Source organism: Chelonia mydas, chromosome 11 (assembly GCF_015237465.2).
Source record: "Chelonia mydas isolate rCheMyd1 chromosome 11, rCheMyd1.pri.v2, whole genome shotgun sequence".
Lineage (NCBI taxonomy): Eukaryota > Metazoa > Chordata > Testudines > Cheloniidae > Chelonia > Chelonia mydas.
The window spans coordinates 45783770-45809835 of NC_051251.2; the positions used below are offsets into that span (position 1 = coordinate 45783770).

Here is a 26066-nt window from a genome sequence, read left to right on the forward strand (position 1 = left end):
CATTTTTAAGAGCCGGTACCTTTAATTGGGACTAGCTCTTGAAAACACATGAGCAATGCCATGTCACAAAAGAAAGAAGAAAATGCAATCAAAGAGGATTATTAAGGGTGATTTATATAAACAAAGCTCTGTAGGACAGACGCAGAAGGAAAATGTTTTTATGCACTAGCTATGTGACAGTCTGTTTGTACACCCAATATTTTAAAATGGCACATTGTCTTAATTTTTTACAGCTACATTTTAAAATATATTTATAGGGGTTCCTTTTCCAGTTTAATTTTTAATATTATAAAGTTCTCTCAGAAGCTGCTTAGGTGATAAAGGTATTGCAAAATGCAGATTGATAGGAACCCTGGGCTCACTGCCTTGTGTTCACTGCTATTTATGGGACAAAGGAAGTAGTCTCTGCTGTATGCGATCTCCTTCATCTCCCTGGCTGAAATTCATAAAAGGTTATTCAGCAAGAAAGAAGTAATTTGGGAAAATTTGACACCTTTGTGTATTCTCTGACAGGCATTAGAAAGGTTAGAACCTGTCCAACTCAGTACATCTGGAGATGCACTGAGAAGATCCATTTTTCCTATAAACCCTACTGCCAAACAGGGCGACTGGAGTCTGTGGCCTTTCCCTTTGAATGGGCCAATTTTGGTCTGTCTCTCTCTCTCTGTGGCTGCATGGTATGGAAGACCCTCCCGTGGGCTAGCAACTGTAGAGGCTGATACAGAATGGATACATTCCCTCACTCTTGGTGATCAGAAAAATTCTTGTGTTTTTCATTCAGCAGCTCTGCATTGTATTGGGCACCAGCTGTACTCTATACCCTCTTTCCTCCTATCAAAAGGAAGGAGGAAATTCCTCTCCTACATTAACTTTCTTTTATGGTACTAATAATTCCTGATGTCAATCATAGAACAAATAATGCCAAATTTCCTATATACAATTTAAGAAAAATGGGGTGATATTTCACACACACCCCCCAAAGTGTCAGTCATAAGATTTTTACTTCAAACATTTGATGAAGCAAACCTCAATTTTATAATGTTCAGAAGTTAAATAGTCAAGGCACCCAGAACAACAAATGAAAATCCATCAAGCAAGATGAATTACAGCACACTTATTGCAATATATGACTTACACAGGGTAGCTCACTGGTTTTCTGGTTACAGAGGCACGCCAGCTGTATACACTGAAATAGTTAATAGATAAGGTGCCAGTAGATGGCGCTCAAGAATGTGTAGCATAGTACTCGGGTTTTGTAGGACCAATAAAACTTCTTGTACACTGCAAATCTCTTCCTCTGTGTAAGTTTTACATTAGCTCTCAACAGCCGTTTCCAATTGTCTAACCCTGTCTTTGCCAGCATTCTGGATGGCCTCTTACCCAAGAAACCTGTGGAGTCTTAATTGTGCTGTGTTTGTGTAAAGTAGCATCCAAAGGCTTTGGGATAGGAGTGGATAATGTTTCTTAGGATCTGATCCAAGACCTATTAAAGTCAATGAAAAGGCTCCCATTGATTTCAGAGAGAGTTGGATCAGCCCCCTAGCAGCCTAACTTAGGCTGGTGTTTGTTCTGCTTTCATTCCCCAGCACCAGTGAAAAACGGGTTATGAAACTTTTCCGTGTTTCAGAAAAACAATTTCCAGTGAAGAAAGCCATGTGGTTGCTGTATTAGTCAATATGTCTCAGTGTATATAATTTTGTAATACAGGGCATATAACCGATAGCAGGTATAAGGTTGTTACTAAATAAATCCCATCTAGATATACAGATTTTGTCTGGGTTTCACAGGGGTCACAATATTAGTGTATTGATTCATACTATAGTGCACTGAAATACACAAGTACTGAGCTGGCTGCAAGTTTTATTTATCTATTTATAGTTGACACTTCCCTTTCCAAAACTTTTCAACTTTTAGCCTGTAAGATTAATCTTTCGCATGTAGGCGCTTTGGGGTGGCAGGGATGAGGAAATAAATTAGAAACTCCCCCCTACACACAGATCACTCAGGCTGCAGCGACAGTTAAATGACTACAGGGTTACCTGCACGAGCTCAGACTACTTTTTTCCCCATTGTACCAGTAATAAGGAAACTAAACAGCATTTTAGTTTAGGACACATTTGTAAAGCTGAAAAATAGTGAAAAATCCACCAGAAGCTTTTGTACCTACTTCTCAATTGCTTTTTAATTTGGTAGCATCTCTGGCCATTTTATTAAAATATAGCTACTGTGGCAAATTGCTGGTACAATTACGATGGGTCCCACACATCCTCTTCTGGGGGCGGGGGGGGGAGGTTCAGGGCACAATTTCCTGCCCCTGAACTAGGGTATCTACTGTCCCATTAGTAACCCAGAGAAGGGTAGTGGAGAGGGAGGGACCCAGGTCCACCCTCTACTCCAGGTCCCAGCCCAGGGGCCCTAGGGATAGTGGTAAACCACTTGAAATAGTGCTTCCTTCCCCAAGGCTACTTCCCTCTCCTGCTCTTCAGCTTGTGGGGCTTCCTCCCCCTCCCTCTCTCCACAAGCCCGGTGTCTCTTTACCTAGGGTCTTGGTCTTCTAGCCAGCCACAGCACTTCTCCAAACTCTCCTCTACTTCAGCTCCTCCAAACTGCAGTGTGCTCCAACTCCTTCACTTGGCTGATTGAAGCAGGGGGGGGTTTTATCAGGTGACTGGCTTCAGGTGCTCTAATTGGCTTCAGGTGCTTTTAATTAATCTATAGAAACCTCTCTTTCCTCTACAGGGAATAAGGCTTCTCCTCATCCTGGGACTTACATATCTCTCCTAGATCACTCTCCTGCTGCCTTCTAGCCATGCAGTATCACACTATAAGTTAATATACAGTAATTATGGCTGGTGCTGAATTCCCTTAGGTAGACTCAGAAGCTTCAGATAAGGTCCAGCTAAGCTCCCAAACATACGGATGGTTATCTGAATGAACCCTCTGAAACTCTAGAGACTTGCCCATTATTTGTCTTTAAGGTATATGATATTGTTCCCTAAAACACATGTCTGCATAAAAACTTATGGAAAGGCCCTTTGTGATTCCCAACATAGGGGCCAACTTAATCCTTGGTATAAACACCATCTAACTCATTAATTTTATACCAGTGATTAATGTGTTCCCAGGGGCTTCTCTTCTGGCTTGGGAATTTTATTTCAGTGATTATGAATGATATGAGTGACAAAAATTATGCAATACCTTATTTTTCAATAAGGAAAAATGCATGAAAGAGGAAGAATGCTTTTCCACTTCATTCCCCAGATATTCTTTCTTCTGGTAGGTTGCATGAATTTGCATTTAAACTGTGCAAGAACAGTGACAATAACATTTAATTTTACAGTAATTAAGGTCCCTTGGTATTTTGAAAAATGCTTTTTAATTATAGATATTTAAGTCAAAGAACTAAGTGTTGAGAAGACTACAAGATAGCTACTTGTATTTATAAAAAGTGATAATTCTTCATTCATCCACTGGAGGAAACAGTTCACTGGAATGATCTTAAGCACATGGATGTGAAAAACACTTCAAGGGACAACACTGTAGCCTTGAGGTCCTTGTGACACAGAGGCAGCATCGGTGCCAACTGGCAAAGGGTTCATTAAAAGCAACTTCTGTCTCTGACCTGACAAACTCACTACACCTAATAGACCACTGTCTCTGTATTTCTCCAAAAAGGGTAGCATATGAGGTCTCGACTCAAAGCTTGTAACCCACTGATAATCATAAACATTATGAGATGTGTGTACAGGTCATATTTAAGGAATATTGTAGCTATATGGAAAAATATGTCCCTGTGGTCTTGGAGTGAAAGCGAGTGACCAGAGAATCATGTGTCTCAGTGATGGCCCATTCAAGTGAGAGGGAATTGTGACCCTCTCCCTAGCTAGTCAACTATGTCACCGTTCCCTGGCTAGTCAATTACATAATGACTTTCTCAATTGTCTACTGTTGCAACAACCCATAAAAGTCAATGGAAAACCACCCAGGATAAACTATAAACATCAAAACCACTTGGAGGTGAGGAACAAAATGACAGTGAGGGGATTGTCCTGTCTGTGAATAAAGACAAAAGACTGATTCAGTATATCACGGAGTGGAAAAAAGACACTGAGGATTCACTGAGGATGTACCTTGATGAGCAGGGGTGCTTCATGAAAGATTGGGTCCTGGCTCCTTGGGGCTAACAAGTGTTGCACTTTGGGGGGGTGAGAATCTATTTCATTAGATAGGAAAGGGAACTCTTAAGTGTAGGTCTTAGTTTGCATTTTAAGATTTTGTTTTGTATTGTAACCATTTGGTTCTGTCATTCTATTTGACCCTCTACTCCTTCTTAAATAAATTTCCTTTTGCTTTACTGTAATCAAACCAGTGCTGTGTGTGATACAGGAGTGGTGGTCTAAAGTAAAACTTGTAAACTGGAATACACCGTTGCTTTGGAAACAGAGGATCTGGGATTTCTGTGCATAGCCAGTGATCAGGGGTTGGATACCACAGAGGAACACGTTGAAGGGACTCAGCAGCTGGGGTGCATCTATTGTTAACTGGCAGGGCTGGTATAGCTCATGGGAGAGTGCTTGAGTGGCTGACAGGCTGGTTGTGTTAGGGAGCTGACACTCAGCTGGCACAGGCAAGACCCCCTTACTCTGGAGACAGATGGCAACAAGGAGATTCACAGCCTTGGGTTACAATCCTCCCCAGAGGTGACCCGGGAGGGGGCATGCGGGGTCATGACCTTCTGGCCTTGGAATCTAACGTTTCCTTTTTACTGTTTTCCAAGCACAAGAAAAGGCACAAAAGAATTTTTCATTTTCATACAACTTACAATAGAAAAATCAGTTACAATTACATTTTAAAAATTCTGATTACGTACTTTAATTATTAAACTGGCAGTCCAGCTGTCTCTGTATTTGCTATCCTTCTATTATCTTGTTTTCACAACAGACACTAAGGGAAAAAAAGACAAACGTGGATAATATTGTATCCAGAGGGGCATTTAAGCCACTATTTTGCACCTGGGAAGCAGGTTTAATTACTGCAGCTGTCAAAATGTTTTAGTGTAAACAGGTTCCCTGATGGATCGCTTTTCCTTGTTGTGAACTATCATCCCCCAATTCACTCCACTTTATGGTAGAGCTTAAAATACAGGTACCATAAATTATGGAAATGAAGCTTTTATGATTAAAGATTCCTCACCCTGATTCTAATGTTTCAAATTGCAGAAATTGAAGCCACCCTTCATATGAAAATTTAAATAGGATTACGAGTCTGAAACTATTAAAGTAGGTACAATGAGCCTGATTCATCCTGAGCTGATGCAGAGCCTGGCACAAAGACTGAGGGAAGGCAGCTTAAGCCTCCTGTACCCTGAGGGTGCTGAGAGCTGGCTCAGCCCATGGCATAATGCCGCCCTAACTTGCACGCTGGTTACCATGCCACCCTCTGATCTTTGATGCCCCAGAGGAACAACAATGTCATAAGAATGCCTCTGCCATGCCTCCTCCTGCCCTATGCTCCAACATGGCCCACAATGCCACCTACACTAGAGGCTTCTGCAGGCGCAAGGGATGGAGCAGTCAGCGCAGTAGGCCCAGCGCCTGCCAGAGGCCTTTATGCTGGGGGTTTCCTGAAAGGGGACTTCTATCAGCTTTGTGCCCCTCGTAGATAGAATAGGTACTGCGTCTATAGTACATCCTCTGGAGACATGATAATTAAAATGCCTGCACCTATTGGTTTGAATTTTTTTAATGGATTGGCTCCTGTGATGTTCCACACCCTATTGTGTTTGGTTTCTGTGATCATCTCAGTGATTCATTTTTACTGATGCCAATTTTTTCTGAAAGTGCATTTCATATTCATGTTTATCTGTGTGTCTGAAATTTGCAAATAAAAATATTTGCCCCAGAAATACTTACATTGCTCATCCAATCAGAGGATAGAAAGAATAGCGTGAAACTTACCTGACCAGTCGCAGCTATGTAACAAGGCTCGAATTTTGGGTATGCATCAAAAAACAAATCTCATGTAGGTGGTATGAGCAAGAGGCACCCAAATGCATCTTATAAATTGTTCATGATCACTTATTCACTATAATCTCATATCTGGATAAAGTAGGCACTGTGTTTTATACTATAATATCTACTCAGACTTTAAAACCATATTAATGTAAGTGAAGCAGGATTGTAGCTGGAGATGTACTTTTATATCATCTTTATGAAATAGGAGTTCAACTGAAGACACATTAAATATGCATCCAGTTCTACTGAGTTCAAATGTTAACCCTAGCAGAATGGAATGTGGGACGTGGGATTCAACATGTGGGGAGAAGTATCCTAATCTGCTCAGGAGCAGCCCCTATCCCTCAGTTGGGCTCATTCTGTTTTGAGGTGGGAAGGGATGGGAGAGGCTCTTTGAAATTCCAACTTCACTCCAAGAATTTTCCTGAAGAATCCTGTTTCATGTTAGTGACACCAGGTTCTTCAGAGTAGTCTTTTTGATGAGCTTATGTTTTCCAAGAAACACTTCCTAATGTTTTCAATTTCTGATTTTAAGAAGTCTTAAGCTAAATTAGGATGAGCTAAAGCCCTAATCCTGCAAACACTTAAGCACATGTGTAGAGTAGAGTGCATGAGTAGAATTACTAAATCGTTGCAGGATTGGGGCCTAACTAGTGAATGTGCCAAGTGTGCTAAAGTAACCATCTTCCTTATTTGAGGTACACAAAAACAATCACATCCAATTTCAGCACGCTAACAAAGGTCATGCCACTGGACCACTGCTAGCCTGTTAACTAGTACACTTCTTAGACAAACAGCTTTGGGTTGCTAATAGAACTGTGACACTTCCAGGAGCAGTTGCCAAATTTTTTTCCCAATGAAAATATTAAAGCTATCCAGTTTCAAATTTCATACCGATTTCTTCTTTGTCTTATCCGGTGCCAGATGAATTAAATTGCTCAGACAAGCTCTGACCCTGCAACTGGATCTGTGCCAGTGTTGAAGTCAATAGGGCTCACATGGGTGCAGGTCCAGAGTCCATCCCATGTGATCCAGTTGCAGAGTCAGGGCCAATAAATAACATTACCTGATTATGCATAAAAACAACTGCCCTGAAAGAATGTAAAGTATCCGGTAAATTCAAAAGAAAGACAGGTCCCTTAATGACATGGTTGAATAAACTGTGGCATATCTGTTCCTTCACCTCCTTTGTATTGTATATACTTCCCAGTTCTCAGTGTTCTCATGTTAGAGAGTGAACATTATCTCAGAAGGTGGTGAGCAGTTGGGAAAAGATGCATTTTCAATGTGACCAACAGAACACTACAGATCCATCTCTAACAGTGACAGTAGTAGGACTCCTGAATTATTAGCTGGTTATTACATCCAAACTTTTTCTTAGAGCTTTTGACACCTAGCTTCTCATCAGTCTGATCTCAAAGCTCCCAACAAAACAGCAATATTTTACTCACTCCCTTTCTTCAGCTGTCGTAGAAATTCTTGGTGCATTCCTCTGCAAACTACGTACAGCTGCTCCAAAGTTCCAGTTGGCCCACTTTCACTGGCTTCAAACTACATATGTGTAGCCATTCATTGAATCATAGAAGATTAGGGTTGGAAGAGACCTCATGAGGTCATCTAGTACAACCCCCTGCTCAAAGCAGGACCAACCCCAACTAAATCATCCCAGCCAGGGCTTTGTCAAGCCAGGCCTTAAAAACTCTAAGGATGGAGATTCCACCACCTCCCTTGGTAACCCATTCCAGTGCTTCACCACCCTCCTAGTGAAATAGTTTTCCTATTATCCAACCTAGACCTCCCCCACTGCAACTTGAGACCATTGCTCCTTGTTCTGTCATCTGCCACCACTGAGGATAGGTGAGCTCCATCCTCTTTGGAACTCCCCTTCATGTAGTTGAAGGCTGCTATCAAATCCCCCTTCACTCTTCTCTTCTGCAGACTAAATAAGCCCAGTTCCCTCAGCCTCTCCTCATAAGTTGTGCCCCAGACCTCTAATCATTTTTGTTGCCCCCTGCTGGACTCTCTCCAATTTGTCCACATCCTTTCTGTGGGGGGCCCAAAACTGGACGCAATACTCCAGATGTGGCCTCACCAGTGCCAAATAGAGGGGAATAATCATTTCCCTCGATCTGCTGGCAACGCTCCTACTAATGCAGCCCAATATGCTGTTAGCCTTCTTGGCAACAAGGGCACACCGTTGACTCATATCCAGCTTCTCGTCCACTGTAATCCCCAGGTCCTTTTCTGCAGAACTGCCACTTAGCCAATCAGGTCCCAGCTTGTAGCAGTGCCTGGGATTCTTCCATCCTAAACTTCCTTTTTGTGTTTAAGCTCACCGAAGATTTCACTGTTAAGCCAAGCTTGTCGCCTGCCATATTTACTATTCTTTCTGCACATCGGGATGGTTTGTTCCTGCGCCCTCTATAAGGCTTCTTTAAAATACAGTCTGCTCTCCTGGACTCCTTTCCCCCTCATATTACCCTCCCTGGGGATCCTGCCTATCAGTTCCCTGAGGGAGTCAAAGTCTGCTTTTCTGAAGTCCAGGGTCTGTATTCTGCCACTCTCTTTCCTTCCTTTTGTCAGGAACCTGAACAAAACCATCTCATTGTCACTGCTGCCCAGATTGCCACCCACTTCCACATCCCCTACCAATTCTTCCCTGTTTGTGAGCAGCAGGTCAAGAGGAGCACGGCCCCTAGCTGGTTCCTCCAGCACTTGCACCAGGAAGTTGTCCCCAACACTCTCCAACAACTTCCTGGATTGTCTGTGCACTGCTGAATTGCTCTCCCAACAGATGTCAGGGTGACTGAAGTCCCTCATGAGAACCAGGGCCTGTGATCTGGAAACTTCTATTAGTTGTCCGAAGAAAGCCTCCTGGTCTGGTGATCAATAGCAGATGCCCACCAAGACATCACCCTTGTTGCTCTTGCCTCTAAACTTAACCCAAAGACTCTCAACAGGCTTTTCTCCAGTTTCATAATGGAGCTGTGAGCAATCATACTTCTTCCTTACATACAGTGCAACTCCATTCAGACCTGTCTGCCTGTAATGGCAGCTTTAACGTCATACCACAGCTGAGCATGTTGTGTATTACTTGTAGTCCACCTCTAGATAATCTGGCAAGGATTCTCAACCCAGAAGATTCCATATTTCCATCTGGGGCAGAAAAACAAGGTGTACCGCTTCCATGAGAAAGGAGATAAAGTGTTGTTGTAACCGTGTTGGTCCCAGGATATGAGAGACAAGGTGGGTGAGGTCATATCTTTTATTGACCCAACTTCTATTAGTGAAAGACAAGCTTTGGAGCTCCACAGAGCTTTTCTTCAGGTCTTTGGGGCTCCAAAGCTTGTCTTTCCACCAACAGAAGCTGGTCCAGTGAAATATTACCTCACCCACCTGGCCTGAGAGAAAGAAAGTCAGATTAAACTACAATCCAGCTTTTGAAATCAGGGTTACATATGTGTGATGAGCCCAACCATGGATGGTTACACCCAAACTCCACAGCTGTGGGAAGTTATTTGAATTGTAGTTTTGTGAAACAAAAAGACTGATGCTTGTGAATGATTGCACATTATGGCCAGCACTAACTTCCATCATTCAGAGTTAAAATGTTCCCCAAAAGCTCTTGACCACCGGACAGAAGTTGGTCCAATAAAAGATAATTATCTCACCCACCTTGTCTCTCTAATATCCTGGGACCACCATAGCCTCCACAACACTGCATGCAGAGAAAAGTGACAGTTCCAGACTTGCAGGCAAATTCCCTCAGCATGAACGATGTGCTCTGAGAGCTTGAGAGCAGAACCCCTCAATAGAATTAAAGCCTCTTAATCCAATTATCCTGATATTGTTATAGATATCAGATTTTTGTCTCAAGTTTTATTTTTACTTTCACCTATGAATAACTGTCCGGTATAAAGCCATCTGATTTGCTGGTACCGAAACCATTTTGTATTATTCATTAGTTGAGCTCAATTGTGAATGACTTTCATTCATGAAATTTAGAGCACTAGTTAATTTCAGGATAATAGCATGAATCATTAACCTAATATTTCTAGCATCACCTCTGTTGTAATAATCTGTTTCTACTAATCTGCAGTTGTAGTTGTACTAATCTGTTTTCTTTACTAAGGCTCCAAAAAGTTAATTTTGAAATTTTGAAATTGACTAGAGGGTTCCAGTTTTGATTAAGAGCTAAGCTGACAGCACATCCTTTGTGTCAACTATGCCTTTAAAAACAGATTTATATTAATTCTTCCAGAATTTGTGTAACGTTATTTACATTTTTAGTGTAATTTACTCTTACTTTTGTTTTTCCTATGCCTCCTCAAGAACCCCCTCCTTCCCTCTCAGACACATTTACGTATACACATGCATCTTTGGTGTATGTGTGTGTTTTTTCCCTTCTCTCTTTCTCTCTCTCTCTCATCATTAATTTAAAGTGTAGTCAAGTAATTCATTGCATTGGCACTCCTCTGTTTGGCTGAAATGAAATCTGTTTCCTCTATTCATTTATAGGAAGTAAAAATTCCACAATCACAAATCATTCTCCTGTGCATATTGCTACTAATTATTCTTGATACTTATATAGGGCCTGATTCAATTCCCATAAAGCTTTGACTGAAATCCTGGCCCCATTAAAGTCAATGGCAAAACTCCCACTGACTTCAGTAAAGCCTGGATTCTACCTCTGGAGCAGGGTTGGGTTTATGTGTACTTTTAATCCATAGACTTCAAAGGATTTCCAAAGGAGAAGAGACAAAGGACTCTTGCTGCTGCAATAGGTTTATGTTAGAGATGGGCCTTAGCTGCAAAGTTTAGATCCGTATCTTGATTTCTCCATTTTAACCTCTGCTCCAAGTATCTGAAGCAGCCAGTTCTGATTCAATGAGTGTTACTGTGTTACGCAATAGCAGTGTAATAGTTTAGGCCCTGATCATGCAAAGACCCACACTCATGCTCAATTTTAACAACGTAAGTAGTCCTGTTGAAATTATCTGTACTATGTACGTGCTTGAAATTAAGCATGTGTATGTGTTTGCAGGACTGGAATATTAGAATGTGCCCGTAATCAACCCTGTTCAATTTTTTTTTTGTCAAAAAGGCTAAAATTTGGTGAACAGCCTTTTGGCTCAAAGGTGAACCTTTCATAACCTTTTTTTTTTTTTTGGGGGGGGTGGGGGGGGGGGTGCAAGAAATCAGGAAATGTAATGAATGACAAGAAAAAAGTCATTCTTTTTAGGTCTTCAAACCAAAACTTCTAACTGTGTAAAAACAGAATTTTGCAAGCATTTATTCCTTAAATCACACTAATAACTTTTGGCGCGGTGAGCGGGACTGGATATTTGTAGCTGGAAAATAGCTGCTGTAGCTACTTTCTACAATGTTTCATAATTATGCATCATCACTGCACACTGCAGAGATGATTCCATACTAAACCTCAACGCGGACATGTTTTCACTCTTATAAAATGTAAGCAAGTACGTATTTGTGGGAACATTCATATATAACATGTCAGACATGTAAATTCATATGTGGTGTACTTTATTGAAATAGATGCTCTATCAAGAGTTTTAATGTATTACTTTACAGCTTTGGGCTTTACATACAGAATAGCTGGGTGTCTTGTATTTAATTGGGCACAGCCTTTTGGTAATGTGACGCAATGGATCAGGAAGTGCCCTTCCCCCTCGGCTGTAAACTCCACAAATAGCTGGGGAATGGGAATTTTGATTCCTTTGGATAGCTGAGTTGTTCATAGGCATTCATTGGGTGTCGCTTTTTTATTTTAAAGTGAGGAACAGGAAAGCTATGCCCAAAATGCAAAGCGAGCAACATTTCTTTTTCCAGTTAAGATGTACTCTTTCAACAGACGGATTTTCCTGTTGATTCACTGGGGGGGGAAAACACAGTTGAAACTATGAGAGGCAGGGGCTGGTCTTGATCATAAATTAGAGAGCTTTTTTCATGGTCTTGAATCCTCTTTAGTGAGATACAGCATCTTGAATGAGCCATGTCATATTATGTGTTGCTGTGGCAGAAAGCAAAGTACTAGGCCAAATCCTGCCTTCCTTAATCAGTCCTAAGTAAAGCAAAACTCATCCTGAGCACAATGGGAGTTGTCCTGGTAAAGACTAAGAGCCTTTTCCTGTAAGATACTCAGTGCCTTCAATGCCCACTGAGGCCAATAGCCATCAAGAGGTCTCACCTTGCAGAATCAGGCTATTAAAAAGGGCTTTAAGACAAAGTACCCCTAGTACCAAGTATATTTGTTCATCCTGCAGCATCAGTTATTCAGCTTATATCCTCATCTCTCTTCCTTACCTCCCCCAGAAAAGTCATGAAATGGGAGGTCTTCGCTATAAAAATATGCTCATAAGGCCAGTGCAAGCTTCCCTCCTCCAGCTGGGTTCAGCAATGATGCCAGATTGTCATGGAATCTAGCCTGGTGTCTACATGTAGCCCACAGATCCACAATTAAGCCCATCTTAAGGCATCTTCAGCAACACACACTGTAGTGGCTCTTATGCTTTAGTACTGGCAGCCCAGCTGGCTCCCGTGGTGTGAAGCTACTGCCTCCCCTTCCATCAACATGGACCCCTTTGGGGTCACAGGCTGTAAAGGGGGAGTTCTATTGGTCTGAGTTGCAGAAATTTAGATTATGTATCCCCTAAAATGGATTTTTCATGGCTCCTGTAGCCTTGCAGTTATTCCAGAGCTGGGAAGCTGGACATGTTTTTATATTTATTTTAAATACAAGCTATGATGGTAATATCCCTGCTTCTCATTCACACACAACAGATTTTGCTTTAGGAATTCAGCTCCCTACATATTTCTTGTATTCCTACTGCCTTTCATTCCATGAAGATAATTATCTACAGTAAAAACTGGGAAAGAGGTTTAGCAAAACAATAAAACAATGGCATTAACTGTATTCTAATGGAAGATTAAAAGGTTTTTGTTGTTGTAAATAAGAGACACAATGTCTGAAAACGCATTTCTCCCAGTGACTGTTGAAAATCCATTATCTGTAATATGTGAGGCAGAAATTTCACATTCATTCTTTTCACAGCATTAGGAGACTGAAAAGAGCCTATTCAGTTCAATGACCTATAATCCACACTGTTTGATTATATGTACCCAGCACTTTTTTCATTTGAGTAAAAGTCAACTTAAAAACACATTTAAGCTCACATTTCTCTCTCCCCCTTTCTTTTTTATCCCTTTAAGAAACTGTTAAAGATGTATTTTAGCATCATTATTTGTCACCCTGGAAGTGGCAGAACCCTACGAATGGATCAGAAAGAACGGAGAGGAATGCATCTGTTCTCTAATAAAGCAGACCAGCATTTCAAAATCAGAATTATAAAATGCTAAGCTACTATGCAGGCCCTAACACCTGAGATGCAGAAAGTAAGGGTCAGATTTTTAAAAGTACTTAGCTGCCTCTCTACGTCATGCAGCACCGAAATGCCTATCTGCAGCTCAAGGCTCCTAATACCTTTAAGAAACTGTCCCTAAATGTATATTTGTGACAGTGGTCATAGTTCAATTCCCACGTCTACTTATCACGATACAAATTGCAGAAGTGGTGAACAATATCATTTTAAATCTTAGTGCGACAGATAAGGCTTTAAGAGTTTTTGTAAGTGATTTTGTCTATAGATTTTGAAATCTTGCTTAGTCAAGCCAACAGCTTAAGTGAATGCTGTTTTGGGAACACACCCACCCAGAGGGTCTGGCTGGACTACAGGGTCAAGTGCTGTTTGGCCATCATTGTAAATGTCAGATAACTGTATTTGGTTAATTAACAACTTGGAAATCATCTCAGCTCAATTTAACCACTGACAATTCTGGATCCTTCCCACACAAACCACTATAGCATCCAATTCACAATTCTGAGCCCAAGTAAGAGAAGCCCATATCCTGAAGCATGGGAACAGAAGAGAGGCACTGATGAGACACAGCTATGCCATATTCACTTGACTAGTTCACTGTGTGGTCAGCTTAGAGACCACCCAGACTTTTGCTGGAACCTACCTCCTGAAGCAGGGGCAAATGGCCCCATTACAAGTTAACAACTCATCCCCCAAACAAAAGGAATTCTAATCCTGCCTTATGGCTGCCAAACTTCTCCCTTGGAAACAAGAGACCTGATCTTCCCTACCCCCTCAAACATTTCTGATTCTCCACTGTGGCTAGAGCAGAAACCCAGCCTCCTGCCTGCTACTAATTGCTCGGGCTATTGCTCTCACATGCCTAAACCCTACCCGCACACCAATGGCAGAACTTTCTGATCCCCCTGCCTCTCAAACCATTCTGTCCCTTTGCTCTTGTGGCCAGATTCTGCTGCTCGTACATTGAGTAACATCTTATTCAACCGAGCAGTAATATTTACGTGGATGGAACTGCTCATGTAGTGAGGTGTTACTTAGTGTGAGTAACAGTGGCAGGATTGGACCCTTAATGATTATGTTAGTGGAATGCGGACCTGAAGCTCTGAAATGTCAAAGCTCATGCTCACAAGAGCAGGCGGCCAACTGCATGGAACGTGTCTAGTTTAGTAACGCTGCAGGAGTGGGAAGCTACCAACACCTGATGAGGGAGGTTGCTCACTACCAGATACAAGGTGGCCACGGAAGTTTTAGCGATTGTCATTGCATGGGGAAATAGGGGATGTAAATGGGTGAAGCTGCCAGTTTCCTTTGGTAGCAGTCAAGATGGGAGAAGCATACCCACTCTTTGGGTCTGTCACCACGAATGCCAGCAGACTGGGAACTGCTAATTTAACAAGGCTCCAGATCCCAGATAGCAAAAGAGGAGGGTAAGGCAACACATTGTTGGTATTGGTTCCTCTTTGTATGCTAGCTGCACACATTCATTTAACATTGCTGGTTGAACTTAGGTCCAATTATCTAACCACAATACCCCATCTTCATTGCTGGCTGCTTTTTATTACATGCTGAGAGACCGCATGCAGTCCAAGCCATGGACAGATTTATAGCTGGCACTGGGGAACACCCAAGGAGAGATTAGCAGAGGAAAGGAGACAGAAGGGAATTGAATAGAGATTTAAAGGAAGTGAACATAGGCAGGGAAACAGCATACTAGACACCACGTAAAAATTTCCTTTTTACATGGTAGTTAATAATGAGGGAAATTAAAAGCTCTACCTGCCATGTAAAACAATCCTACAGATGCAAATTACATAAACAAAATATGTAACTTTATGACACTGGATCGTTATGTGTCACGCTTCAACCAAACCTTCAGAAAACAGGCCACTCCTATCCCTATTCCTCCCCATGCTGCTGCCTCTTCTCCAAAATCCAGGCAGCACTGGATATGTCTAGCCTGATTTTTCAGCTCAAGCACTGGCTATGCAATGCAGCTGCACTTCTGACTCATCTCTTCTTAGTCCCATGTATGTCAGGAGAAATCAGACTAATAATCCAGCATCAGTGTAGCTCCACATACAGGAGCAATTGTGAAAGCAGTAGACGGCTTAGAAAATGGTGGTAAAAACCCCTGCGTATTATCAACCTACAGTTTTCAACATAGCTCCTACCAGTGGAAAATTATAGGTCCAAATTTTGCCAGTCTTGACACTTTCTCAGAGTACCTTCACCCTGGCAGGTGAAATCAGTGTTGACAGCAGCTCCAGATGGGTAAACATTATCACCCCCATTTTACAGACAGGGAGACCGAGGCACAAATTAAAAATGATGAGATAGATTACAATCAAGGTGCTCAAGGCACGAGAGATATTCAAAAACATGTTGTGTAAGAGATATTAATGGGCATGAAGGAAGGAGTAATTGTGCAAAAGGGGTGGATACCCCAAGAGGTTATTTTTGTCTCTCCTGTCCATAATGCCTACGTATGTATTATGATCTATCTATCTTCCAGCAAAAACAAATTATATACATTTAGTTGTTTACATCATCATTATAGAGCATTGGTTTCCTTTATTCTGTAGACACAGATTTAAATTATCACTGCATGGCCTGATCTTACATTGTCCTGGGTTATTTTTAACACCTGCTAGGCTAAGTCTACACAATATTGTAATTTCTTATTTTAAGAAAAATGTACCAGATTGGATACACTATAACTATCAAAAAGAAAAGGAGTACTTGTGGCACCTTAGAGGCTAACAAATTTATTTGAGCATGAGCTTTCGTGAGCTACAGCATCCAGTGAAGTGAGCTGTATTCTTTTTGCGAATACAGACTAACACGGCTGCTACTCTGAAACCTATAACTATCAAATGTCCAGTTTATTCCACCAGTGCATACTTATGTAACACTATTTCAAATTCCTATCAGATAGCTTGTGTGTCAATTGTGCCTGCATTCAACAGCTATATTTTCAGTTAATCAGAAGTTGCTATTCTCACTTCTGCCTCCTGTTTGTTATGCAAGATTGATCATGTTCCAGTATTCTTGTACAACCGTCAATTGCTAATTACTAAAGCAAAAGTTATCAGATTGTCAAGTATAGAATCAAATGACTTGAAAATACCATGTCAAACATTTGACAAAAGTGAGGAAAAATATAATTCTAAAACCAACAATTAGCATGTTCCCTTACTTCTGTCAGTGATCTCCTTCAGTAAACCATACAAATCATGCTTAATTATCTCACATTTCATTAGCAAAGCTGCTAATTGTCTTTCGAAATGTGCATTGTCTTTCATAAGTAAAGTGAAACATTTCATAGTCTTCAAACTGATCCAGTAAGTTATGTTGTTGGAATACAAATGCTCATCTCCAAATTAATGCATGACAGAGGGTTTGGCTAACCTGAGCTAATCACACCCCTGGGATCCTCTAATCCTCTAAAGCTGATTAGTTCATGATTGTCACACCCATTGTGAGTTGCTTTTGTCATTATCAAATCCAAATTGTAACCAAAAATGTATAGTTAGTTGATGTTGGTTAGTGAATACCTGATTCAGCTCAGATATTATAAAGTGCTGATAGGAAGAAAAAGTATTCTAGTCAGTCTCAATGATCCTTTAATCCTAAAAATATTAGAATTTACACAGAACAAACTCCTAGGTAAGGGTGCAAGGGTGAAGGCTGTAACTAGCAGGAAAACCGATTCCTGTCCAAAATATAGTAGGTCAAATCCTGCCCTTGGATATTTGGGTACAGCTGTAAGAAAAGTAAAGGATTCTGAGTGGAACCACATGAAATGGAAGAGCCGTCTAGTCATAGCTCCAAGGTATATTTCAAATACCTAGTCTTTTGTAAGACTATGTGGTAAATCCAATCAGACTAGATGATCATAAAGGTCCCCTCTGGCCGAAACATCAATGAACTTATTAATATTTCCATTTTTTTTTTGTTTTGGTCACAATTTCACTTTTTTCAGCAAAATAATTTCTAAACAAAATTTGTTGTTTCAAGAAAATTAATTTTCTTAATTCTTTTAAGGTATTTGGTTTGTTGGGTAAGGTTCTTCCCATTTCTTTTGATGCCTCCTGCCCCCACAGGAGAAGCGAGGGTGGAAGGAATTTTAAAAAGTTAAATGAGGGGAAAAGTCTCCCCAAAATCAACAACGATTTTTTTAAAAAACCTGAAAAACCTGAATTTTAAAATTTTAAATCCAAAACTAAAATTTTCATTTTTTCCCCATATTTTTTCATTGAAAAACAAAAAAAGTACCTAGAAAATATTCAAAGACAAACCATTTTTGTTTTTTGTGAAAATGGAATTCTCTTTTTCAACCAGCCCTAGCCCACAATGTTTCTTGTGAGGGCATCAACATTAAGTTGTAAAGAATTGTGCACAACACAGATTGCACATTTCATCGAGTGTTGTTTGAAATTTACACGACACTAGTGCCGTAGGATTAGCGCTGTAAGCAGAGAAATGCGTCCGTGTAACAAATTAGCCAATGGGTGTGTGGTATGTAACCACTACCAGGTAACAGCTTACTTTTAGCCCAAGTAATAGAGGTCTGTGCTTTGGGGCTGAAAATCCAAGGTTCAGATTCTGCTGATGACCAGAGCTGTGCATGCAAACTGATTTTTTGCTTTACTGGCTGAATTTAAAAAAATATTTTTTTTTTTCCAAATCAACCTAAAAATAAATTTGTTTGAATTTTTCAACAACCAAGTTGAAAAAAATTCATTTTGGGTTGAACATAATGTTTTGTTTGACCCAAAATAAAATGTTTTGTTTTAGAGATTAACTTTTTTTTTTTTTTTTTTTTGGTAAGAATAAAATTGATGTAAAACAAAAAGTGATGTTGTTTCAAATCAAAATGAAACATTTTGAAAACATTGAGACAAAATGCTTGGGGTGTTTTGCATTTTTCCTTCAGTCAAAAACAATCTGATGAATTTGACACACGTTTGCAAAATGTTTCAGTCAATCCAAATCTGCATTCTTCAGTGAAAAGATTTGTTCGAAAAATTTCACCCAGCTCTATTCATGACCCATGTTTGGGCAGTCCTTACGTACATTTTGGAAAGTATTTTGTACATACATACATATGAAAAACTTCAAAACAATGTGTGATATTTGCATTCTGAATTTGAGTTAAATGTGCTATAAAATGTGTTATATACGCTGTAAAGTTTATATTCCAGTCATGCTGGAAAATTGTGTGGGAAAACTTGCATTGAGTATATGCTTTGAATTATTCATCATGTGTGCTGTTTAATTTGCATTGTTTGTTCCCAATATTACCAACCTGCTGAAATTTGCTTGATACATTAGCTGTCTTTAAAACGTAAGGTGTTGGTTTTTTACTCAATATTCCAAGCACCATTTGAGAATCATCTGTGAACTGATTAATTGTTTATCGGCCTAATAGTTACTCTGTGGAATTTTTGTTGACTTGTTATAAATTAAAAAACATATCTTGTAAAAATTTTATTCAAAAGGTGCACTGTGTGTTTCAGAATCTGTATTGTGCAATTTACGTCCCACATACAAATGTATGGTCCATTTTGTCTTGCTCACTCTGAAATTCACATTGAAGCTAGAAATTTATATTACATGCTCTGATACTCATTTTCTATGCCAGTTTTCTGGAGGCTACATAATCTGTACATTGTGAAATATGTAACGCGTGATATGGAATTTATGTTTCACCCATGTTCATTGTAGTCACAATAACATTAGAAAACTTGAAATGTGTTTAACAGTTGAATCATTTGTATAGTCTGTAATTCATATTGCATTCAGCATGGAATTTACACTGCAAAATTTGTGTTCCATATGGAAGGGGCTGTGTGTCACAGGTAAAAAGTATTGCACTTCGTGGGGGGGTTTAACTCCTATATGCTATGAAGTTTGCATTCAGTGCTCTGTTATTTATGGGGCATACGTATCTCAAAATCTGCATTTTACTCAAGTGTGTTGGTGGAGCTGCATTAAACACTGTAGAAATTATATATGCGTGTTGTGAAATTTGAGATATACATTGAGAAATTTGCATTGTGCCAATGTGAAACTAGCACGAGCACTTCACATCATGAAAATGTTTCATGATGTGAGGTAGGTGATGGAATTTGTATTATCCAGAGGAAATCAGATTGTATTAAAGCTCAGAAGTATAAGGCTGCATGGGGGAAAAAAAAATGTATGCACACTACACAACTAGGATGAAATCTTGGCCTTACAGAACTCCGATCATCTTCAGTAGGTCCAGGATTTTACCTCCAATCTTCATATGCATGTACTATAATTCTACTTGAAAGGCAGTGTAAGTTACCACTTACACAGCTTACTGATCGATTACATGTGTAAATACTCAAACTGCATATGAACTGCAGCCATTTCCCGAAAAGATTGCGTGTGCATTTTTGTGAGCAGCTTCTGATGGTTTAAAAATCTAGTCCATTTACAAATTAAGCTCAATGTGGAACTTAAACAACCTGAAGAAATGTGAAAGTTGGAGATGTTATGTTTGGTGTACTGTCGAGAGACTGTTTTCCATGGAGTGCTAGAGCTGAAAGTGAAGCACTGGAATAATGGTGAAGGTGAATTTCTCATAGCAACTATAAATAGCAAAAAGCTACCTCTTGCCTATATCAGATCTCTTATACATTATTACCAAACCTTCTGCAGCGTAACTACAGAGCAAAAGAGTGAAATACATGAGGACCTCACCTCTGAGTGATAGTGAATATACGTAACACAGTATCTTTAGTTAAAAAAAGTAAAGTATTTTAATAAACACTCTTAATTTGGGCACAACCCTCTCTCTCTACAGGCCTTCCTGACAAGTATTGCTTGCATTGATTGCCTTGCCAAGGACTGCCTGATTTGAATCCAAGATAACCGGCTTACAGTTATCTGCAACCCTTCATTTGTGAGGTATGAAAAGCATGACATGATGATCAATTGTGACTTGTCACATCTCCTCACAGCATGCCTTATGTAAAAATCTCATCATAAAGAAGAAATTAAGACATGTCAAAACTGTAGCTGCCTTTGTGCGCCAAATGAAACTCAGCATGGGGACTATAAAAATGCTAGCTAAAGCCGAGAATGTATTAGTCATACTTACTTTTTATTATTTATTCATTGGTATTGTGGCAGCACATAGAAGCCCCAGTCAAGAATCAGGCCCACGTTATGCTAGGCACTATACACAGACTTCAGAGGTTAAGTAAAACTATACCTTTCGACATCAAAAGTATGGTGAACGCTTCCTAGGTTTATGTTACATATGTCATGGAAAATTACTTTGACTCCATTGGCTTCTGTAGTATTTTGAAAATATGTTCACAATAATATTCTATTTCCACACTGGTAATGTCAGTGGGAGTCCTGGTAGTACAGTATTTAGACACATTGAGAAAATAATAGGATTTACAATAGCTGGCAATTTGTTTTCCACTGCCATGGTATGTGTGTTTTTGTTAAAGTCTTTGTTGCTGTTGGGAACTTCTTTCTGTCTCTTTCAACTCTCTTTTACAATGAGGTATTTATTTAGTGCCAATCACTGTAGTACAGAGGTGTTTTTCCTGCTGTAGCTCTACATAGTAGCACTAATATAAGCACTTCAAACTTTTTTTGTGAATAGTCATTTAAAGTTTTAAAGTAAATATTCTAACTGCTCATGACTCGTGTGCCTGCTTCCTGCAAATACTCTATGAAATGATGAACAATGAATATTGGAGAATATTTCGCAGAGCGAGTGAAGTTGTATTTACACCAATAACTTTATTCTGAAAGGTATGCTCATCTACTCAGGGAACAGAATCATACCATGTCTCCTATATAATTCTAATAAGAACTAATCAACACAATCTCAATTTTGAACATTGAACATACAGATCAAATTTGTACTATTTGCAGAAATTAGTAAAATATTTCAGATAATGAACATATTAAAGCTGTTCATAGAAAATTAGAGATAGAAAAAATTATTTACCCAATTCTATTCAACAAGCTTGTGACATAACATCTGAATGCCTGTGCTTATGATTTTGACACTCCAGTGGCTGTGTGTATAGTGTGTACTGCTAAGACGTTTCCTCACCATTATTACCCACTGCTAAAAACTTATTTTGGTTATTCCAACTGTGCACCCAAACACCATAAAATCCAGGGAAACAAATTTGTTACATGACATTTTAAGCAATATGGATAACTGAAGAAAATCTATACGCAAGTGCTTCAGATGAGGAAGGTGAGTTTCAAATACCAAAACAGACATAGCCTTAACTACTAGGGGGAATTCAGAGATTAGAGAGCCATTATGAATTTATGTGTAGAACACAGAGTTGACTTGGACTAAGCAGGGATAGGAAAATTAAAACAAAATAAACTGATGAATATAAAATTGGTTGTTCTTTCTGCTCTTCAAACATGGGAACTGTATGTCCAGGTCGGATACAATATCCCTTCTGATTCCAGCCCAACACTTTCCATGGGACCCTCTGCTCAGTTCTTTATGTGGGGCTTAATGGTGGAGAAGGTCACCTTACTACAAGTGAATTTCACCAACTGTGTGTATCTTCAATTGTCCACCAAGCATACTTCAATATACCCCAATGCCAGCCTTACAACGCTGCTGTGAAAGGTTACCAGCCATTAAAAAAATACCCTAACACTACTGGTGAAAACTAAAAGCCAATGAGTGATATTTTAACTGCTCATAAAATATTTACCCGTACTGCTTTCTAATTTGAGTCAGTGAGAAGTTGGTTATTTTTACATTATTTGTATAGCCTGACAACCACTTGTGGCTACTGAGAACAGTGTTATGATTAATTTTGGCCTAAACAATTTTTGCCTCTTCTACAACTTTGTCTTTCGTTCCCCCTTTTTGTTTGTCTGTTTATTCATCTGTTATATTTTGTCTAAATCTTAGATTGTGAGATAAGATGACAATCTTTGTGTGGTGCTCCTGTAATTAATGTCCTCAACAGGCTAATGGACATCGATTTGTCAATCTCTCAGTAAGATTAGCAACATGAAATTTGTTTAGAGTCTTTGTCTGGGACATCACCGAAGAACTACCAGACCAGCAATTTGTGTGTACCAAATCAATAGGGGAGGTCTGTCACATGCTACTAACGTCAAGGTGAACAACACTAACGTTGCTGCTCTCAAGAAATTCATGCTGCAGACTCTGAGCAAGTTACAAGACACAAAATTCATAGGTATGAACTAATTGCCTCCATGACAAACACGAAGTATGACCTTGCCATGTACATCAGGTGCAGACTTAAAGATGTCTCAGTCCTGGAGGAATCCAAGACTATGGGAATCTCTAATGTTGTGGTAAACTTTGTACAACTGCCCATAACAAACATCTTCAAACCTTCAAATCTCAAATGGCCAAAGCCCACATTACCATCTTTTATCCACGCAGCCATATACGTAGGTGTCTTTCATAGCCACCATTCCCAATGGGACATAGCAGAAATGATGCAGCTGGTGAGCAACTCACAGACTGGGCCTTGTTCGCAAATGTCCACCTTCTTTTTGAACTTAAACAACAAGGGACTTTTTGCTCGGCCAGATGGAACCCTGAACCTGGACCTTTACTTTCTGATGAAAGACTGTAGTGGTGCTCCTCTGCAAGCTTCACAAATAGTGCTTGGACACTTTCCTGTAGCCAACATCATCCCACTATTCTGCATGTCAGCTCTGGAGTTCTGCTGATTGAATCAGTGCTGAAATAGTGCTGGTATTTCCACAAAATTAACTGGCTTGCATATACCTCCGAAACTGAAGATGGGATACATTATATCCAGTCAATCCCAGAGAATGCCTGCTTTGTTCACCTTCTTACCCAAGCAGCAGTGAAACATATTCCTCACGGCTATCGGAAGGTCTTTCTCAAACAGGAGTATGTTACTGTGAATTAGGTACCATTTAGTTTGCGCTAGTAGGGTCTACAGAGGGAAGTTACAATGCAACACTGCAACTTACTCACCCCTAGCCCGTGCTGTGGGGATGTGTAGACAAACCCTTAGACACCTAGCATGCTTAGGCACTTTGTAGTCCCGTGAGGAGCCTACCTGCACCTTTAAGTGGATAAATATCTTTATGAACCAGGCCTTTGATGACTTGTTCTCGTCAATCAGGAAGCATATGGCAGAACAAGGAATTGAACATAGGTCTTCCAAGCTCCACTGGCCCGTCCTCCCTCTCTCACTCCAGGACACAGGATGGAAGGCCATGCTGGAGCTATTGTGCCAATCCTGTGCCACCTGTGGATTCCCCTGTTGGGGAAATCTTTGAACAACTGCATCTATGGCCTCTTTGCACAGCTTGACTAGTGTAAAGCAGCTGCAGCTGGGGGCCAGGATTAACCCAAAGCATTTAAAAATGTACATATATTTCCCAATCTGTCACTTTATACTGAAATTAAAAGACAGGAATTAATTCTAGCAAAGGATGATTAGTCACTGATTAGAGTTTAATTTACTATAATTTTTTCTGATAAATTACCAATTAGTGTAGCCGGAAATAAATATTTTACAGATCTATAATCAAGCCAAAGAATTTTTGGAGTCTCAATTGCCCTTCTACTAACAGTGTATTAAATTATCCTGATATACCTTCAGCTGATTATATCAAGGGCTGTTCTCTTCCAGAATTTAAGAAATTAGTAATACATTAAAAGATACAGGGATATTGATTATTGTCATTTTTAATCTGTAATATTCCTCTGCATTTTGAGTTGGATATTGATAAGTATGTTTGAGACCTACTGTGCACAGTCTCTCCTCAGCCGGTGATGTTAGGCCATATTCTTAATTTAGCCTTATTGTATATTCTGGGCTGGATTCTGTAAAGACAGACCTAAATCATGCCCTAATACCAGGGATACAGCACCCTCATGATTCCTCATATAGCTCTGTTTCTAGAATTCCCATAGTGGCCAGTCCCTTTTAGAGGGAATAGCACTGCTAGCTTCATAGGCACCATCTTTATGAGTTGCCCAGGGTTGCTCAACCCCCGCTCTGCCCCGGGACCTGCCCCTACTCCACTCCTTCCCCCAAGCCCCCATTCCACCCTGCCTGTTCCCGCCCCCACCCTGCCCCCTGCTCCAAGCGCACCATCCCCTTTCTCCTCCCTCTCCCCCCAAATGCCTCGTGCATGCCGCTGAACAGCTCATCCACAGCAAGTAGGGGGCGCTGGGGGGGAATGGGGAGCAGCTGATTAGGGGGTTGCTGGTGGGTTTTTCTGTGGGTGTTCCAGCCCCAGAACACCCATGGAGTTGGCGCCTATGGCTAGCTTAACTGCCCTTTGTTCCTCAGATCCAACTAGTGATAAATTCTGCGTGGCCAAGGTGAAGGGAAACTGGTGTAGCACTTGCACACACGACCGTGTGTGTGGTAGGCAGCTGCAGGATCATCTCAGCTGTCAGACCATGCTCCCCTTTGGATAGCAGTCCCTACCCAGGCTGATGCAGGAGCTCGACGTTGCTCTGAGCACTTTTAAGTTCTATAGAGGGTTCTCGTCAAACGCTTGCATGAGGAGTAAAGGAGGATCTCCCTATCCTCTCCACACCACTCCCTACAAGACACCCAAACGCAGAGCAGAGAATAAGAGTCAGTGCTCAGGAGTCTCTCCCTTCCCCCTGAACTTTCTATATTTATTTTACTGTCATCAATTATAATCAAAACATCTGGTACATTGTGCACACAGAATAAGCCTAATGCTTCAGACCACTTGATCATCATGGGTGCTAGGCAGAAACACTGGCATTCCAGTATATGACAGCTGCTTTGTTTAAGTACAACATTTTATGAACACTCCAAGACAACTGTAAATGTTATCTGTTTGCCAATATTTAAAGATCTGAAAGTCAGAAATGCCCTTGCCAACTGTTTTTGTCAAGTGTGATTTCAGAAATCTTGAAAAAGCTAACTATTGGCAAATAAATCATGTTAGTAGTATTATCCCACATAAGGGAATATTGTTCTAGCCAGCAACTCACTAGTGTCTTGTATAAAATAAGATTCAGCCAAATGTTTGCACTTTTAAAGGATTTTTGTTCACCTAGGTAAATTGCTCTAACTCTAAAAAGAAAAAAGAAAAGAAACAGTAATTGCTACATTGTACTTTCTTTACAATGAACAAACATGAGTATGTAAATTGAATATAGTAACTAATATACATACACATATACTGTTTCTTAAGACTGCATGGCATAATAAATTCAGTTATTTTCCAGTGCATAATATTATTTTGGGACTGTTAAAAAAAAATTCAATTTCTCTGATGTAGCACTAGCTCCCTGCAGTTCAGCCTACCAATTGCAGACATATCTTTGCATGCATTTTTAAGAGAGTCAGTTGCCAAGCTAAGCAAAATGCTACGTTGCAGGTTAGATACTCTGACAGGTGGTCTGTACTTGTCAGCTTCCTGGTTTTTTCTTTAATATTAAACCCACTCTGAAAAAGTAAGCAAGGGCTTAGTCCACATGAAAATGAACTACAGCACAGCTGCGTTGAGGGAAAGACCCAAAATGTCCCAATGCACTGTAGTACAGGGAACAAAACAGTAGCCTACCACAGAACACTGTGATGTTCTGACCGACAATATTTATGTGGATCCAATGGCC

General features: G+C 40.2%; 2 long non-coding RNA genes across 2 annotated transcripts in view; both read right to left on the minus strand.

Annotated features, from left to right (window-relative positions):
- LOC122462509 overlaps positions 1 to 26066 on the minus strand; it is a 174778-nt gene that overhangs the window by 108375 nt on the left and 40337 nt on the right. The window lies entirely within an intron of this gene.
- On the minus strand, positions 2481 to 10874 carry LOC122462511. Its single transcript, XR_006285075.1, has 3 exons — positions 10864 to 10874; positions 7099 to 7105; positions 2481 to 2630 (listed from the first exon to the last, which is right to left on the minus strand). It is a non-coding gene; the product is annotated as an uncharacterized LOC122462511 (long non-coding RNA).